Source organism: Aquarana catesbeiana, linkage group LG05 (assembly GCF_042186555.1).
Source record: "Aquarana catesbeiana isolate 2022-GZ linkage group LG05, ASM4218655v1, whole genome shotgun sequence".
NCBI classification, from domain to species: domain Eukaryota; kingdom Metazoa; phylum Chordata; class Amphibia; order Anura; family Ranidae; genus Aquarana; species Aquarana catesbeiana.
The window spans coordinates 436,846,788-436,865,051 of NC_133328.1; positions in this window are offsets into that span (position 1 = coordinate 436,846,788).

Here is an 18,264-nt window from a genome sequence, read left to right on the forward strand (position 1 = left end):
TGCATCCCTGATCATAGCCCACTGGCATGGGGAAAAAAACAAGCTCCCCTGACCCTGTCCTGGTGCCATAGTCGCATGGGTACTCATTGATGGCCCTCTGCTGCGTGTGCAGCCGCTGAAGCATGGCCAACGTTGAGTTCCACCTGGTGGGCATGTCACAGATTAGGCGGTTCTTGGGCAGGTTAAATTCCTTTTTCAAGGTCAGCCAACTGAGCACTGGCATTATATGACCTGCGGAAATGCACACAGACTTTCCTGGCCTTCCTCAGGACATCCTGTAAGCCCAGGTACCTGCCCAAGAACCGCTGCACCACCAAGTTAAGGACATGAGCCAAACAGGGCACATGGGTCAGTTGTCCCTGTCAGAGGGCAGAGAGGAGGTTGGTGCCATTGTCACAAACCACCATACCTGCCTTAAGCTGGTGTGGCGTCAACCACCTCTGAATCTGCCCCTGCAGAGCTGACAGAATCTCTGCCCCAGTGTGGCTCCTCTCCCCCAAGCACACCAGCTCAAGCACCGCATGGCATCTTTTTGCCTGCATGCTTGCGAGGCCCTTGAATGCCTACAGAGCACCGCTGGTTCCGAGGACAAATCAGCACAGGAAGAGGCCATGGAGGAAGAAGAGGAGGGGGTGGAGGAGAGAGGTGTGGCAGAATCACCACTAGTAGAATTTTGGAGGTGCGGTGGCAGAACAACCTCCAACACTACTGTACCCTGTCCTGCATCCTTCCCAGCTGCCAGAAGAGTCACCCAGTGCACGGTGAAAGATAGGTAACGTCCCTGTCCATGCCTGCTGGACCATAAGTCAGCGGTAATATGCACCTTACCACTGACCGCCCTGTCCAGCGAGGCCAAGACATTGTCTTCCACATGCCTGTAGAGAGCCGGAATCACCTTCCATGAGAAAAAGTGGTGTTTGGGTACCTGCCATTGAGGAGTCGCACATTCCACAAACTCACGGAAGGGGGCAGAGTCTACCAACTGAAAAGGCAGCAGTTGAAGTGCTAGCAATTTAGCCAAGCTAGCATTCAACCGCTGGGCATGTGACTAGCTGGGAGTGAACTTCTTTCGGTGGTACAGCAGCTGGGGCAGGGAAATTTGCCTGGTACAATCTTGGTTGTGACACACCCAATTCTACACCTTCATTCCTCTCAGTGCAGGTTTCAGAAAGGACTGAAGGTATAGTGGGGTTGGAGATCTCAGCTAATGAGGAGCAAGGAGAGGTCCTCTTTGTTCTTTGGTGTGGGTCTTTTAGGTACGCTTGCCAACGAACTGCATGGCAGGTCGACATATGTCTGGTCAAGCACGTTGTGCCCAAGCAGGTGATGTTTTGGCCACGAGAGATACGCTTGAGACATATGTTGCAAATAGCAGTGGTGGTATCTGATGCCCTCGTCTCAAAAAAGGCCCACACCAAAGAACTTTTGGAGTAACACGCAGAGACAGCAACACCCTGCACATGCGGGGCTCTGCGGTGTGATGCAGTTGGTGTGCTGCCCTTAAGCTGGCCCCTGGAGGGCATTCTGCCTCATTGGAGATGTGCCTCCTCCTCCTCCTCTCTCCTATTGGGCACCCACGTGGAGTCAGTGACCTCATCATCCCCTCCCTCCTAATCACTGGAGCAAAGCTGGCAGTATGCTGCAGCTGGGGGAACATGACTGCCAGATTGCTGTCCTTCCTGGGCACTCCCTCTCTCTGGGCTCACGTCACTGCCTTCCTCTAGCTGGGTACTATCATCAGAGCCTTCAAAACGCTGGGCATGCTTCTGCAGTATGTACCCAACACTGTGGTCAAACAGTTCGGGGGACTCCTCTAGGAGGACATGGTGGGGCTAGGGAAGGAGTGACTGATGCCATTGAGCCGAAGGAAGAGGCCGCGTTGGCAGCTGCTTTATCAAACAAAGTACCCTGAGCCTGGGTGAGAGAGGATGAGGAGGATGAAGACGGCTTGGTCATCCACTCTACCAAGTCTTCAGCATGTTGCGGCTCAACACGGCCAGCTGCCGAAAAAAAAGGACAAGCGTGAGCCTACTTGCCCTCTTTTATTGGCTTGTGACTGTCTGCCTCTCCTTTGTTGGCCTTCCAGACATACTAATGGCCGGCAGTGAGATGTAGCTGCACAAAGCTGGGATGTATATATATACTGAAACGGCAGCTAGCAGAATCAACTGCCTGCCTGTAGTATTATTAGTATGAGAACACCAGCAATTGTCTTCAGGTAGCTTTAGGTGCACACTGTGCAGAGGACTCAGTGCACTAACTGTAAATACTGCAGCTAACTGCCTGTGGTACTAATAGGATCAGAAGATCACCACCAATTTTCTTCAGGTACATTTAGGTGCACACTGTGTAGAGGACACAGTACACTAACTGTAAATATTGTGGGGGGGGTCCCCCTAAATTCCATACCAGGCCCTTCAGGTCTGGTATGGATATTAAGGGGAACCCCGGACAAATTTTTTTTTTTAAAATGGCGTGGGGTCCCCCTCAAAATCTATACCAGACCCTTCAAGTCTGGTATGGATTTTAAGGGGAACCCTGCGCCAAAATAAAAAAAAATGGCGTGGGGTCCCCCCAAGAATCCATACCAGACCCTTATCTGAGCACGCAACCTGGCAGGCCGCAGGAAAAGAGGGGGGGTGAGAGAGCAGCCCCCCCTCCTGAACCGTACCAGGCCACATGCCCTCAACATTAGTTGAGGGAGTCTGCGGGCAGGGAGCTAATCGGAATCTGGAAGCCCCCTTTAACAAGGGTAGCCCCAGATCCCGGCCCTCCCCCCTGTGTGAAATGGTAAGGGGGTACAAAAGTACCCCTACCATTTCACAAAAAAACTGTCAAAAATGTTAGAAATGACAAGAGACAGTTTTTGACAATTCCTTTATTTAAATGCTTCTTCTTTCTTCTTTCTTCTACCTTACTTCGGTTTCTTCCGCCATCTTCTTCTTCTTCTGGTTCTTCCTCCGGTGTTCTCCTCCGGCATCTTCCTCCGCTGCGTCTTCTTATCTTCTTCTCCTCGGGCCACTCCGCATCCATGATGGCATGGAGGGAGGCTCCCGCTGTGTGATGCTTCCCTCCTTCATCTTTTCCTCTTCATCTTTTCCTCTTCATCTTTTCCTCTTCATCTTTTCCTCTTCATCTTCTTCTCCTTATCTTCTTTTCGGGCCACTCCGCTTCCATGATGGCATGGAGGGAGGCTCCCGCTGTGTGACGCTTCTCCTCTTCTGACGGTTCTTAAATAACGGGGGGCGGGGCCACCCGGTGTTCGACCCCTCTAACGCACGGGGACTTGACGGGGACTTCCCTGTGGCATTCACTGTGACGTCAGAAGGGAGCGGGGTTACGCAATGGCTGACCCCGCCCCCCTCTGACCTCATGGGGAATGCAACAGGAAAATCTAAAAGAAGATGAAGACAAGAAGATGAAGAGAAAAAGATGAAGAGAGAAGTGTCACACAGCGGGAGACTCCCTCAATGCCATCATGTATGCGGAGCGGCCCGAGAAGAAGAAGGGAAGAAGACGCCGCGGATGAAGATGCAGGATGAGAACACCGGAGGAAGAACCAGAAGAACCAGAAGAAGATGGAGGAAGAAACCAAACAAAGATAGAAGATAGAAGAAGCATTTAAATAAAGGAATTGTTAAAAACTGTCTCTTGTCATTTTTAACATTTTTGACAGTTTTTTTGTGAAATGGTAGGGGTACAAACCCTTACTATTTCACACAGGGGGGAGGGCCGGGATCTGGGGGTCCCCTTGTTTAAAGGGGGCTTCCAGATTCCGATAAGCCCCCGCTCGCAGACCCCCACAACCACCGGGCAAGGGTTGTGGGGATGAGGCCCTTGTCCCCATCAACATGGGGACAAGGTGTTTTGGGGGGCTACCCCAAAGCACCCTCCCAATGTTGAGGGCATGTGGCCTGGTATGGTTCAGGAGGGGGGAGGGGCGCTCTTTCGTCCCCCCCTCTTTTCCTGCAGCCTGCCAGGTTGTGTGCTCGGATAAGGGTCTGGTATGGATTTTTGGGGGGACCCCACGCCTTTTTTTTTTTTTCATTTTTAACCGGGGTTCCCCTTAATATCCATACCAGACTTGAAGGGCCTGGTATGGAATTTAGGGGGACCCCCACATCATTTTTTTTTTTTTTTTAATTTTGGTTCGGGGTTCCCCTGTGGGGAATTCCCATGCCGTTTTTATCAATGAACTTTTATGTGTATTGTCGGACCGGCAATTCAATAATAGCCGCGAGTAGTTTTAAATGACTTGTTTTCCTTTGAAATGTCATTTTGCTGTCAGACTGTTCTAAACATGGGAAACATGCGCCCCTTTACAGGCATACTATAGACACCCCCCAGGTACGAAATTTAAAGGGATATTACATTTTTATTGTTTCACTTCAACCATTATTAAAATCGCTGCTCACGAAAAAACAGTCGTTTTTAAAACTTTTTTTGCATTGATCCATGTCCCCTGGGGCAGGACCCAGATCCCCAAACACTTTTTATGACAATAACTTGCATATAAGCCTTTAAAATTAGCACTTTTGAGTATTCATGTTTGCGTGTTCAAACAAATTTTTTGCCTGTTCGCAAGTTCTGGTGCGAACCAAACAGGGGGGTATTCGGCTCATCCCTAAACACTACCAATTTTCTTCAGGTAGCTTTAGGTGTACACTGTGCAAAGGACGCACTACACTAACTATAAATACTCCTGCTGCCTGCAGTACTAATAGGATCAGAAGAACACCACCAGTTTTCTTCAGGTATCTTTAGGTGCACACTGTGCATAGGACGCACTACACTAACTGTAAATTCTGCAGTTGCCTGCGGTACTAATAGGATCAGAAGAACACCACCAATTTTCTTCAGGTAGCTTTAGGTGCACACTGTGCAGAGGACGCACTACACTAACTGAAAATACTGCAGCTGCCTGCGGTACTAATAGGATCAGAAGAACACCACCAATTTTCTTCAGGTAGCTTCAGGTGCACACTGTGCAGAGGATACAGTACACTAACTGTAAATACTACAGCTGCCTGTGGTATTAATAGGATCAGAACAACAGCACTTGTCTTCAGGTAGCTTTAGGTGCACACTGTGCAGAGGACACAGTACACTAACTGTAAATACTGTAGCTGCCTGCCTGTGGTACTAATAGGATCAGAAGATCACCACCAATTTTCTTCAGGTAGATTTAGGTGCACACTGTGTAGAGGACACAGTACACTAACTGTAAATACTGTAGCTGCCTGCCTGCGGTATTAATAGGATCAGCACAACAGCAATTATCTTCAGGTAGCTTTAGGTGCACACTGTGCAGTGGACGCGGTACACTAACAGCTGCCTGCGATACTAATAGGATCAGAAGAACACCACCAATTTTCTTCAGGTAGCTTTAGGTGCACACTGTGCAGAGGATGCACTACACTAACTGTAAATAGTGCAGCTCCCTGCGGTACTAATAGGATCAGAACACCACCAATTTTGTATTTATGCAGAAAAGAAAAACCTTCTCTATTAAGCAGACATCCTATTAATCAGAAGAATGTAGAATGTAATCTCTAAACTCCAAAACATACTATAAGGTATTGACCTGGTAGGCTAATGTATCAAGACATTTGATTGCTCTGGGCAGCTTGTTGATAGCATCATTGTAATTTAGCATAATGATGAGGGATTCCCCCCTGTTTCTATCAATGCTGAACCATGTAGCTGTTAGACAGGGGAGCAGCAGCAAAAATCAGCAACACAATATCAACAGAAAGTATAAAAAAAAATAAAAATAAAAAAAAAACAATATCAGGCTGATTTACTGAAGGCAAATAGACTGTTGCGCTTGATGTGAATTTCTGTTGATGTCCATAATCCAATCATGTGCGATCAAAAATACCATTTTCTATATTTTCCTTGCATTTGATTGGGAATTCTCTGCAAAGTGAAATGTCACCACATTTTCTAGGCTCTGGGGAATTCCCATGTAAAATCCAACTTCCCTTGCAAAGTAAATAGCCTAGTTGCCTTTAGTGAATCAACCTCTATGGCTTGACTGAGCAGATGATAAGCAAAGTCACAGCATTTTAGCATTACTAAAATCGTGCACAGATATTTTGTAAGTAGCAAGTAATGAGCAACAGCTTCACTTTTTTGCAGTATAAACAGTGGTTGCTAGAGCTTTATGTAAATCAGTCTTATAGTTTCTTGGACATGCTTGCAAATGAGTGATCAATTTGCCTATGTAACAGAGGTCACAGGGTATTTGGTAATGTAAATTATGAATTAATTATTATAGAAGTCTTTAAAATATATTCATCTGCCTGTTTGTGTTACCGCCTCCAATAGTACACAAATACACAAATCATGGATACTGTACCACAATGTTTCTCAACTCTAGTCCTCAAGTACCCCCAACAGGTCATGTTTTCAGGATTTCCCTCTGATGAAATGGCTGTGGTAATTACTAAGTCAGTGAACCTGATCAAATCACCTGTGCAAAATAATGGGAAGCCTGAAAACATGACCTGTTGGGGCTACTTGAGGACTGGAGTTGAGAAACATTGCTGTACCAGACCCTAGACCAAGATGTTATACATGTCCAAATTGCACAACATGTAATCCTCTGTCTAAAGTAAATTGCACTACTTTACTGCTGTGGGACAGGTAAGTGCAGGATGGCAACAAAGTGGAGAAATTAAGTAGCAAGGCAATGGGATTAACTGTGGGGAAGAGGTGCTCCAATTTGCATCAGAACACATGCATTTTTTTTTAATCACTCTTTTTTTTTTTAGTAACATTAAATAAATTGTTTTAATTACGCTAAACTAAGACAAAAAAAGTAATTCTACTGTTTGGAAAATTAAATATATTATATTTATAAAGTGATATCTATAAACCTTGAATAACCAGCACAGCCTCTAAAAATAGACTTAACCTTGTGATGTACCTGAAAAAAAACTAAAACTACAAATGTCACAGCTGAGATGGAAAGTGAATAGCAAGTCATGGAATTGCGAAAGAGAATGAACAAATGACAAACTCTGAAAGCAAAAAGCAAGAGAACAAGATACCTAGTACACATATACTTATTAGTAAGAAGTTAGATGGAAAACATTAAGGAGAAATCCAAGCTTGGCCAGAGAATACTCGGGGAGATGAAAGGCATTATAAGAAGCAATATCTCCATGCAGGTGAAGAAAAAAAAGCATTTTCTTTACTTCATGACATATATCTTATGGTCTAAGTCCCATCTCAGAAAAATTGAGAAGAAATTTGCCAGCTTTCACAGAAATACTGAAAGGGCAATGATGTATGAGAGCCATATTATGAGATAAGAAAACTCTCCAAGGATAAGAGTAATAATATATTTGACAAGTTTTATTGAGCAGAACGAAAAATATAAATGTAAAGCTAGAAAGGGGAATACAGCATGTGAAGACTAATAGTTGAAAAAAGAGATTGCTCTAGAAAAAGAAACAGAAATAAAAATAAAAGTAGTAATCTAAATTCTGTGCGAAAGATATATAGATAGATAGATAGATAGATAGATAGATAGATAGATAGATAGATAGATAGATAGATAGATAGATAGATAGATAGATACAGACAGCTGACAGACATACAGAGAAAAATTGTTTTATTGCGACCTTAATGTTTGTTTGTATTTGTACAGAATATATTTATTTTATTATACCTCATATATCTAGCATATCAACATAAAATGAATTAGTAACAATCCTCCAAAATTACTAATGAATAGCGCACATCAGTGAGTTTTATCATCGCTGTGTTTGATAACAAGTGTGAGTAATAATGTTAGGATAAAATATTAAAGAAAAAAAGGCTTTTACTAACTTATGAGGACCACAGCTCAACTAAATGGAGTAACAAACAGGGATAAGCCTTTGGTTGTGTATATTTTAACATACTCTGGTCAATATCAGGTATAGGTTATATTCCGGTCCCCCTTGCTGCTAGTGTAAACTAGCAAAAAAAAAAAATGTTGCATATATTTAAAAAAAATAAAAAATAAAACCCAAGACAAAATATGGATATGGGCTCTACCCCTCCCTTACTTAACTGATGTACATATCTCAGAAACTTTTTCTAGGGTATAAGGTATTGTACTAAAACGTACTGACAGCTCCCAATTTAAAGAACAATATTTTTATTATTTAATTTAAATAAAAAAAAAAAACACATAATTTCATGCACACCTAGACATACACAGTGTGATTAAAAACCACCAGCTGCCCACATACTACCTAAATATCCAAACATCGTTTGTAGCAAAATGTATGTATATAAATGTATGTATATATAAGCACCAGACCACTGTCCAAGGTAAGTATTTGGGGAAATAATGTTGGACTCTTAGCATATACAGTATCTCACAAAAGTGAGTACACCCCTCACATTTTTGTAAATATTTTATTATATCTTTTCATGTGACAACACTGAAGAAATTGCACTTTGCTACAAAGTAAAGTAGTGAGTGTACAGCTTGTATAACAGTGTACATTTTATGCCCCGTCAAAATAACTCAACACACAGCCATTAATGTCTAAACCGCTGGAAACAAAAGTGAGAAGACCCCTAAATGAAAATGTCCAAATTGGGCCCAAAGTGTCAATATTTTGTGTGGCCACCATTATTTTTCAGCACTGCCTTAACCCTCCTGGGCATGGAGGTCACCAGAGCTTCACAGGTTGCCACTTGAGTCCTCTTCCACTCCTCCATGATGACATCACAGATCTGGTGGATGTTACTGACCTTGCGCTCCTCCACCTTCCGTTTGAGGATGCACCACAGATGCTCAATAGGGTTTAGGTCTGGAGACATGCTTGGCCATTCCATCACCTTTGCCCTCAGCTTCTTTAGCAAGGCAATGGTTGTCTTGGTGGTGTGTTTCAGATCGTTATCATGTTGGAATACTGCCCTACGGCCCAGTCTCCAAAGGGAGGGGATCATGCTCTGCTTCAGTATGTCACAGTACAAGTTGGAATTCATGGTTCCCTCAATGAACTGTAGCTCCCAAGAGCCGGCAGCACTCATGCAGCCCCAGACCATGACACTCCCACCACCATGCTTGACTGTAGGCAAGACACACTTGTCTGTGTACTCCTCACCTGGTTACCGCCACACATGATTGAAACCATCTGAACCAAATAAGTTTATCTTGGTCTTGTCAGACCACAGGACATGGTTCCAGTAATCCCTGTCCTTAGTCTTCTTGTCTTCAGCAAACTGTTTGCAGGCTTTCTTGTGCATCATCTCCAGAAGAGGCTTCCTTCTGGCATGACAGCCATGCAGACCAATTTTATGCAGTTTGCTGCATATGGTCTGAGCACTGACAGGTTGACCCCCCCACCCCTTCAACAATGCTGGCAGCACTCATATGTCTATTTCCCAAAGACAACCTCTGGTTACGATGCAGAGCATGTGCACTCAACATCTTTGATCGACCATGGCGAGGCCTATTCTGAATGGAACCTGTCCTGTTAAACCTCTGTATGTGCATCTTTATGTAGAGCAACAATTCTTCTTTTCAGATCCTCAGAGAGTTCTTTGCCATGAGGTGCCATGTTGAACTTTCAGTGACCAGTATGAGAGAGTGAGAGCGAAAGCACAAAATTTAACACACCTGCTCCTCATTCACACCTGAGACCTTGTAAAACTAACAAGTCATATGGCACCGGGGTGGGAAAATGGCTAATTGGGCCCAATTTGGTTGCTTTTGTTGCCAGCGGTTTAGACATTAATGGCTGTGTGTTGAGTTTTTTTTAGGGACAGCAAATTTAAACTGTTATACAAGCTGTACACTTATTACTTTACATTGTAGCAAAGTGTCATTTCTTCAGTGTTGTCACATGAAAAGATATAATAAAATATTTACAAAAATATGAGGGGTGTACTCACTTTTGTGAGATACTGTAAATGCAGTGGTTCCACGCTTAAAGCCTAGTGTTGTCATCAGCCCAAGGTTGAGTATACCATCCTGTCAGGTACATTGACCTTTGAGAGGATGTATTATCTCAGATCCCCTTACAATGAACAGTTGAGTTGAGTGTACTTCTGTTACTCCTTTAGATATATTTCAGTCAGTGATTATGCCTTATTTGTAGATCCTATGGATGTAGTTTATTTGGGATTACATAGAGTGTTTCAAAGTAGACTTAGTTTACATACCATTGAAGAGTATCACTCAAGTCTCCTGGAAGGAATAAATCAGCGTCCAAACTTTGGTCAAGAGGAGGCAAGATGGTTAGGGGCTTTATTCAAGATTGTTATAATGTGTCCATAATGATGTACCCATGTCGCCTCCCTCTCACAGATATATGTAATAGGGTATTCCAAAGTATGGTCTAGAGGAGGTTATAGAGGTTGTCGTATCGTGTCTCACCCACAAATATACCCTTCCTATCTCGCATAGGTGTCCACTCAAATGGTACATAAATGTATGACCTCTCACTTTTACCGAGCCATAAAACTGAGGTCAGAGCTCTAATAATCACTGTCCCAGGGGCATTCACAATGATTCAACTTGATATTATAAAGAGTTTCAAGGGGTCCTCGCTGCAACTCATGATCCTCATATATTCCACTATGGCAACTATGGATATCCCACATGTGTATCATTAACTACATCCAAGTCCAGCTTTCTCCATGTCAAAGCATAGATAAAAATACTTATTGTATCAGCAACACCAATAGTCCATGTCCAGTGCATTAATGGTGGATAGGTGGTGGAAGTGGGTAGCTGAGCAAACAAGCCTGACAGGTTTTGCCCGTGACCTCGGCTGCTTCAGAGACAAATGCATATATTTTATTATACTTCAGTGAAGATCAGGTTATAGGTTATATTCTGCTCCCCCTCGCTGCTGGTATAAAGCAGCAAAAAAAAATGCTTTTCTTTTGTTTAGTTAAGCAAAGCTTGAGCAAAATATTTTCAGTGCAATCTTCAATAGTAAATAACTTCACTGATCTGTATCACTTAATACTCATCTGTTACTAACTTACCGAAGCTCTGTATACACTTGTGATTATCCAATGCCTTCTGTGTCCTACTGTATTAACCTTTTTATTTTACTTTTCTTTTTTTAATAAACTTAATACAATATTTGGACTCTCTTCCCTCTTTACTTAGTATTGTGCACCTATATTCTGGTACAAGAATGCTGATTTGTCAGTGGGATATCCATCTATACCAGGAGTGTCAAATGCCTTTATAAATGACCCTACTCACCTAAATTAACCTTCTTGCTCTGTTATACTTCAGGACGTTCCCTCTGTGTCTTATTGGTTAATTTTTTGGCGCCAGTATGGTCTGCCACACCCCTCCTCCCCTTTTGGCACCAAAATACACTATATAGTAGTTGCTCACTCGCTTTCAACCCAGGAACATCTCTGTATCCTCCTGGGGAATGGCGTATATTAAAGAGGATATAAAATATTCTGAAAAGAAATAGAAAACAAAGTTTTTGTCAGAAAGTTTTATAAGCAGCATCGACATTTGCAGTATATGAACATATCCAGCATACATACCCGTGTTAAATGTTAAAAATTGTTGTAAATGGATTTTATTTAAAGAAATAGTTTGTAAAATTTGTCACTGTCTATCCATCAAACGGATGAATTCCATCCGGGCTCGGGACAGCCCACACAAGGGTCCCCAAAACGGATGACCACTGCAGCACCACCACAAGGAGAAACCCTAAAGGATAATGAGACATTTATTTTTGTATGTAGAAAAACACACATCTATGGACAAGAAAAACAACTGTCCTGATGTGTGTCTGAAAGCATTGTAAATATTATGAGATAAATATTATGAGATAAAGCTCACTTTGGAATATATTAATAGAACTCTGTTTTTGTGTCTAAAAAACATTCAGCCAGCCAGATTTGCAATGAATCTCTCTTCAGAGAACATCAGAGAAAGAGGGGGGGGGGGGGGCAAAATGGGAACAAATAAGCTCTGAGGTTATGTAATTAAATGAGAGAACCTTTTCTTTAGAGACGCTATTTAAATATATTATTTATATGTATAGCAGCATAGAATATATTTTATACAATAAAGAAAAAGGAGGGAAGAAGAAAGCCAAAACATAACCCCCCACAAAAGTAACAAACTTACTTGGCCAGAGACTAAACATGTGAGTGCAAAGTGGCTGGAGCGTTCCTACTATTTAGACACAGAGACTGACACTGAGCCATGTGCCGGCTATAGGCTTAAAAAGCCGCCGGCGCATGCGCAGTGATTTGGGTGAAATTGGTGTCAGCAAGATGTGTTAAACATCCTATGTGACGTGATGGCGCGTGTGGGCATGATGACGTCATCACCCAGCGACTTAGAGCGGGATGAAAGGATGCACCCCGGGGCAGACAAAAGCCAAAGGCAAGAGAGCATCACCGACCGTCTCCACGGCAACCGAAAGCTGCCGAAGGCTGCTGAAACATATACACAGACAGAAACAAAAACAAAAGAATAAAAAAACAAAAAATGGGGGCAATATGTACTAATTCTTTGTTTGGATGAAAGATAACCTTCACTCGTTGTGGAAGAGGCTGACAGGGAACCATCACAAGAGACCCCCAGGGCGAGAACTGCATGGCGCCAGGCCGCTGCAGCCGGCAGAGGCAAAGTGTCATGCAGGTCAAACCCTCCGGTGCAGACAGTTGCAGAAGCACAAACAGCCCCAGACAAGTCTGGGGCTGACAGGGCATGCAACATAACGAGGGCCCGCCATCTCCCCCAAAAAGGGAGAAAGGACGGACCCCCGTGCGCCGGGCGGGATGAACTGAGCCACGGTAATGGGACAGAATGACCAAATAACATTTCAGAATTGTTACAATGAGAAAAATATAACCAAAATTTGGGTATGCATGGATGTAACATATACTCAATGGAGCTGAGTTGGAAAAAATGATGATAGAGTGGGACATGAACATGTGACTTAGGTATATGGATATATACTATAGTATAAGATATACATCATATTGACATCATCTCTATTAATTTGATCACGTACAACAAGGAGCACAAAAAAACCTACATCATTGACTGATTATTTGAGCATTGAATTACATTATACAATGTTAGGTAAACAAGAAAAAAAAGAAAAAAGAAAAAGACCGACACTAGGAGATATAATCACATCAAATTAAATTAGGTTGAATGGGGTAGGGCTTATATAACCATAAGAAATTTTTTTATTCTTTTTCACAACCTCCCGAAACAAATCTGTCCAAAAAAAGGACGAAAATTGCATTGCGTATTAAGTCCTGGTAATGAAGTTGCATTTAGGTCAGCAATCCACCGGACCTCCCTCTGGAGCAAAATTTTGTTCCAGTCACCACCTCTACTGTCCGGATGGACTCGATCTAGGATGGTGAATGAAACATAAAGAAACTTAAAAAACAAACAATACACATTACAACAACAATCCAGGAATATGAATAATAAAAAGAACACAAATAATGTATCTAAACCCAATGATAAATTTGGTCCCAGTCAGAATCATAAGGGATCCCTTAAGGGACCTGGGAAGTTTAAAAGAAATCGGAATAACAGGGGCTCACCCGAGCAAGATAGGAAAAAACGCATTGTGGACACTAACGTGGAGGATGTATATGACACCCCCACGAGTGAACAACCCATATTCCCCAACTTTAGATCTGATAGCTCAACTATGGGAACGAGCGAAACAGATCTTCCGCTTTCGAACACCTCTATGAATATCATTCATACAAATCAAACAATAGGGCACCCGAAAACTGGACCTCAGAGTCCTTTAAACCCGACACGGGGATCCCCCTTACCCCAGACAAACAGGGGAACAGGAAACTTGGACGCCTTCGTCACGAGGGGACATCAGAATCCCTCAGTGTAATCAATCTATCATCCCATCCCCTATCCACAGCGGAAATTAGTGTACTGTCCCGAGGCTTGACTTTTTGTCCACAAGAAAATTTTGACACCTTTGAAGTGATTACTGACCTGCATTTCTTTGCACGGCGGCTACTACTCAAGAGCCTCCATGCAAAAGCAGATGAGAATATCGATACAACTGATTGGGCCAGCTTTAGCATGAGAGAGTTTAAAGCCCTACGGGACTTAACCCTTCTCTTTCAAGAAAGCAACACTCTAGATCTCATTGATCAAATCGACTTGGAGACTTTACTCTCCACTACCAATGAATCTACAAAGAACCCTATAACATGTTTCAAAAAACCCTCCGCAAAATTTCCTCCTCTCAATCTGAATCCAAGTATAGAGATTTTTGTTAAACAAATATTAAGAGATCTTTCCAAGCTCCAACATAACAGAAAAGCACGCCCTCAAAACCTAACCATAGAAGAATCCCAAGCCCTTGACTCCTTATGCAACAACACCAAAATTACAATCAAACCATCCGATAAGGGAGGCAACGTGGTCCTGATGAATAATGAGGACTACGTACGCATGTGTCAAAACATTATAGACAATGGGGAGTGGTATAAAACCATCCCCATTAGATTCATACAAGCCTCCTACACTGAATTCTATAAACTGATCCAATCAGCATTTGAAAAAGGAGTAATTACTAAGGATCAGGGGCGGACTGACCATTGAGCCACTCGGGCACTGCCCGAGTGCCCTGGGCCACTAGGGGGCCCCATCAGGGTTGCCAGCCTCATTAAACCCAGGGACAGTATGGACCAGGGACAGCCAATAGACAGTATGGACCAGGGACACTGTGTATACTGTGTGTACATGTATGTGTATACTGTGTGATTGTATACTGTGTGTGTGTATACTATGTGGCCCCATAATCTCTGATTGCCTGGGGGCCCCATAATCTCCTATTGCCCGGGGCCCCCATGAGTTGTCAGTCCGCCCCTGCTAAGGATCAATATGAGTTTATCTGGATTAAACACCCAAGGGTGGCAACATTTTACAGCTTGCCCAAGATACATAAATGTCAGATAGAACCTCCCGGACGACCAATTGTTTCCGGTAATGGGGGTATATCGGAAAACTTGAGTCGAGTCATCGATTCTTTTTTGCAGCCTTTTGTTTTGAGTATGCCTTCGTTTCTGAAGGACACAATACACCTGTTGCAATCAATCGAAGGGCTTACTCTTTCAGCGAATTCTTTCTTGGTGGCTATCGATGTTGAGGTCCTGTACAGCTCGATCCCCCACACTCAGGGGATCGCTGCTGTACGGGCGCTCCTGCATCGAAGCCAAAAATATGATGAGGCATTGAACGAGTTCATCGTTGATGGACTTGATTATATATTGCATCACAACTTTTTCTGTTTTAACAACTCCCACTACCTCCAGGTGCAGGGCGTGGCCATGGGCACTTGTTGTGCCCCGGCCTACGCCAACCTGTACCTGGGGGAGTGGGAGAAGGCCCTCCTAGATGATGGGGACCTCGCGGTGTACACGGGCCACATATCTCTGTGATTACGGTACATCGATGATGTCCTCGTCATCTGGGAGGGCTCAGAGGAAATGCTACTCCAATTTTTGAACTGTATCAATCAGAACAAATATAATCTAAAATTTACCATGACCTATGATCGTGATCAAATGACATTTTTAGATGTCAAGTTGGCACGCACTCCCGAAAACAAGATCTTAAGCACTCTATTTCGAAAAAGCACGGCAGGCAACACAGTGTTGCACGCCGAGAGCTTTCACCCTACAGTTTTGAAAAGGTCAACTCCGTATGGACAATACCTGCGTTTACGCAGGAACTGTTCGGATGATGCCCTTTTCAAACAGGAAGCCTGCAATTTACAAATTAGACTGTTGGCACGAGGCTACAGCCGCTCCTGCCTTCGGAAAGCATACAACAGAGCGGCTGCACAATCCCGGTGTGAACTTTTATCCAAAAAAAGATCAATGGATGTCCCTAGCACTGGCCCCACCAGGATCATCCTACGATTCTCTAGACAACACCAGGTGGTCAGTAATATCATTCAAAAACATTGGCCTATATTGATGAATGATCCGAAGGTCCGCAATTTTATTTCCAACGAACCATCAATTACCTACAAACGTGCTATCTCGCTAAGAGACAAATTGGTCCAAAGCGAGTTCAAGGATGAACTAAAAAGATCCAAACACTGTACAATTTTAGGATCTTTCCCATGCGGACACTGCTCATTTTGCCAATACATCAGACGTGACAAAATTTTCCGCCTTCCAAACGGGGTATTATTCAAGCCCAAACACTTCACCAACTGCCAAACACGAGGGATTGTATATCTTATGTCATGCGAGTGTGGTGCCTATTATGTTGGTAAGACCAAACAAGAATTCCATCGTCGGATGTCCAAGCATATTTATCATATGCAGATTGGCAACCACTATCTACCACTAGGCCGACATGTAGTGTCAGCACACAATTATAGGATGCCAAAAGTATCCTTCACCGCTCTCGATCGGGTACATATACCGAATCGAGGCGGTGATTGGAACAAAATCCTGTTGCAACATGAACAGAGGTGGATATTTAAATTAAATGCCACTTCGTTCCCGGGGCTAAATGAGGCCATCTCTTTTGCCCCATTTCTAAAAGGTTTTGTTTCGGGCAAGACGCATTAAGTCCCCCTGGCCCCCCCTTGAGTAACATAGAGCAATCTTGTTTGTTATGGGTCTTCCCCCTGTTCTCTCCCCGAAGATTCTCTTTTCTTCTTCCCTTCCCCCTTCCCCTGTTGTTCCAGAGATATTTATGATTACTTAATGTATCGATTTTTCCTTCTTTTTTGTTATACATTTATATATTTTCATATTTTACTCCATTTTCCTTTTTTCTGTTTTAAACATGTATTTTGCTTTTCATATACCAAGACATGTGAATTTTCTCTACATATATGGATGTCTCATGTGCAGTTTTTTTTTTTTTTTTTTGTTAACCAATGTATATATTAGTATAGGATGATATGTCCATGTATGCGATGGACTATTAGTCCCTATGTACCTCTTTTCTATTGACAAAGTGAATTTACATAATAATAGAGCCTCTATCTCCCCTATGTTCCATTTGCCCCTCCCATGAGAGTTGTCATCAATTTTCTGCTGTGACCGTCAGGCCAGGGTTCTTCTCCCTTAGATGCGCCTTCCCGGCAAGGTGGGGGGGGGAGGGCCGCCTTTATAGCTGGCTCCTCCTCCCCCCCTTCCCCATTGGATACCCAGGCTGGTCCTGGCTACCATGTTGGGGATCTTCTTCCCCTTGCCGGCGGCGTTCGGGGACATCCCCGGACGCTTCCGCCCACTGCGCATGCGCAGGGCCCCGCGCGTGCCACGTGATGCGGATGCGTCACGCGATTGCGACGGTGATGACGTCAATTGACAGAGTCCCGACTCGCCCCGAACGCCGGGGGGGCCACACGAGGCTGCCGTTTGGCTGCCATGTCCCCCAGCGCGGTTCCCATAGGATCGGTCTCATCAGGAGGGGGAGGCGCTCGCACCTGCTATCGATCAACCCTCGTTGGATACACGCCCAAAACTAAGGGTATATATACCCTCTCACACATACCACACTGATAATCTTTCCGTCTGGTTGGTGGATTTTCCTGCAGCTTCACTTTGTAAGTACACTCTATGACAATGTGTTCCCGCACTGTTGCTGTCCTATATAGAATGACTGGTTTACTACAATGACCATACATATACTTTAAACGCTTTAGTGTATACAATACTTTTCTACTTTATATATTTTCAGACCTGCTAAACTCAACTTGGACGGGCGCCTACTGAGCCCGGTTCAATGCTGTGGCCAATCCCGGGTTAGGTCACAATTGAGTGTAAGCACATAGGGCAACACAGTGCGGCTCTACATTCATATTCACCTTGTTTATTAGGTAATATACCCAAGTTCACTTGGTCTCTCCCATATGTGGACACTCTTTCACCATTTTTCACCATTTTTCTCCATTTTTATTCACCTTCTTCACTTGTTTTGGTTCTGCATGACACTCCCTGGGTGTTCACATTTCATACACTTTTGTTGCTCACACTATGGGATTCACTGTTTTTTGTTATCTCACACCTTCTATCACCATTCTAATATTTTACCTTAGAGCGTCACTCTCCACCAGCAGTATAAATTAGCCTCTGCACTCTTTTGGGTATACGTTTGAGTTCTCTTTTAAACTTATTCTTATTAATTATCTTTATACACTACGCATGCACCTATATATATCTTTTACATTTAAATATATTTTTTTATATATATATGGATATATATATATATATATATATATATATATATATATATATATA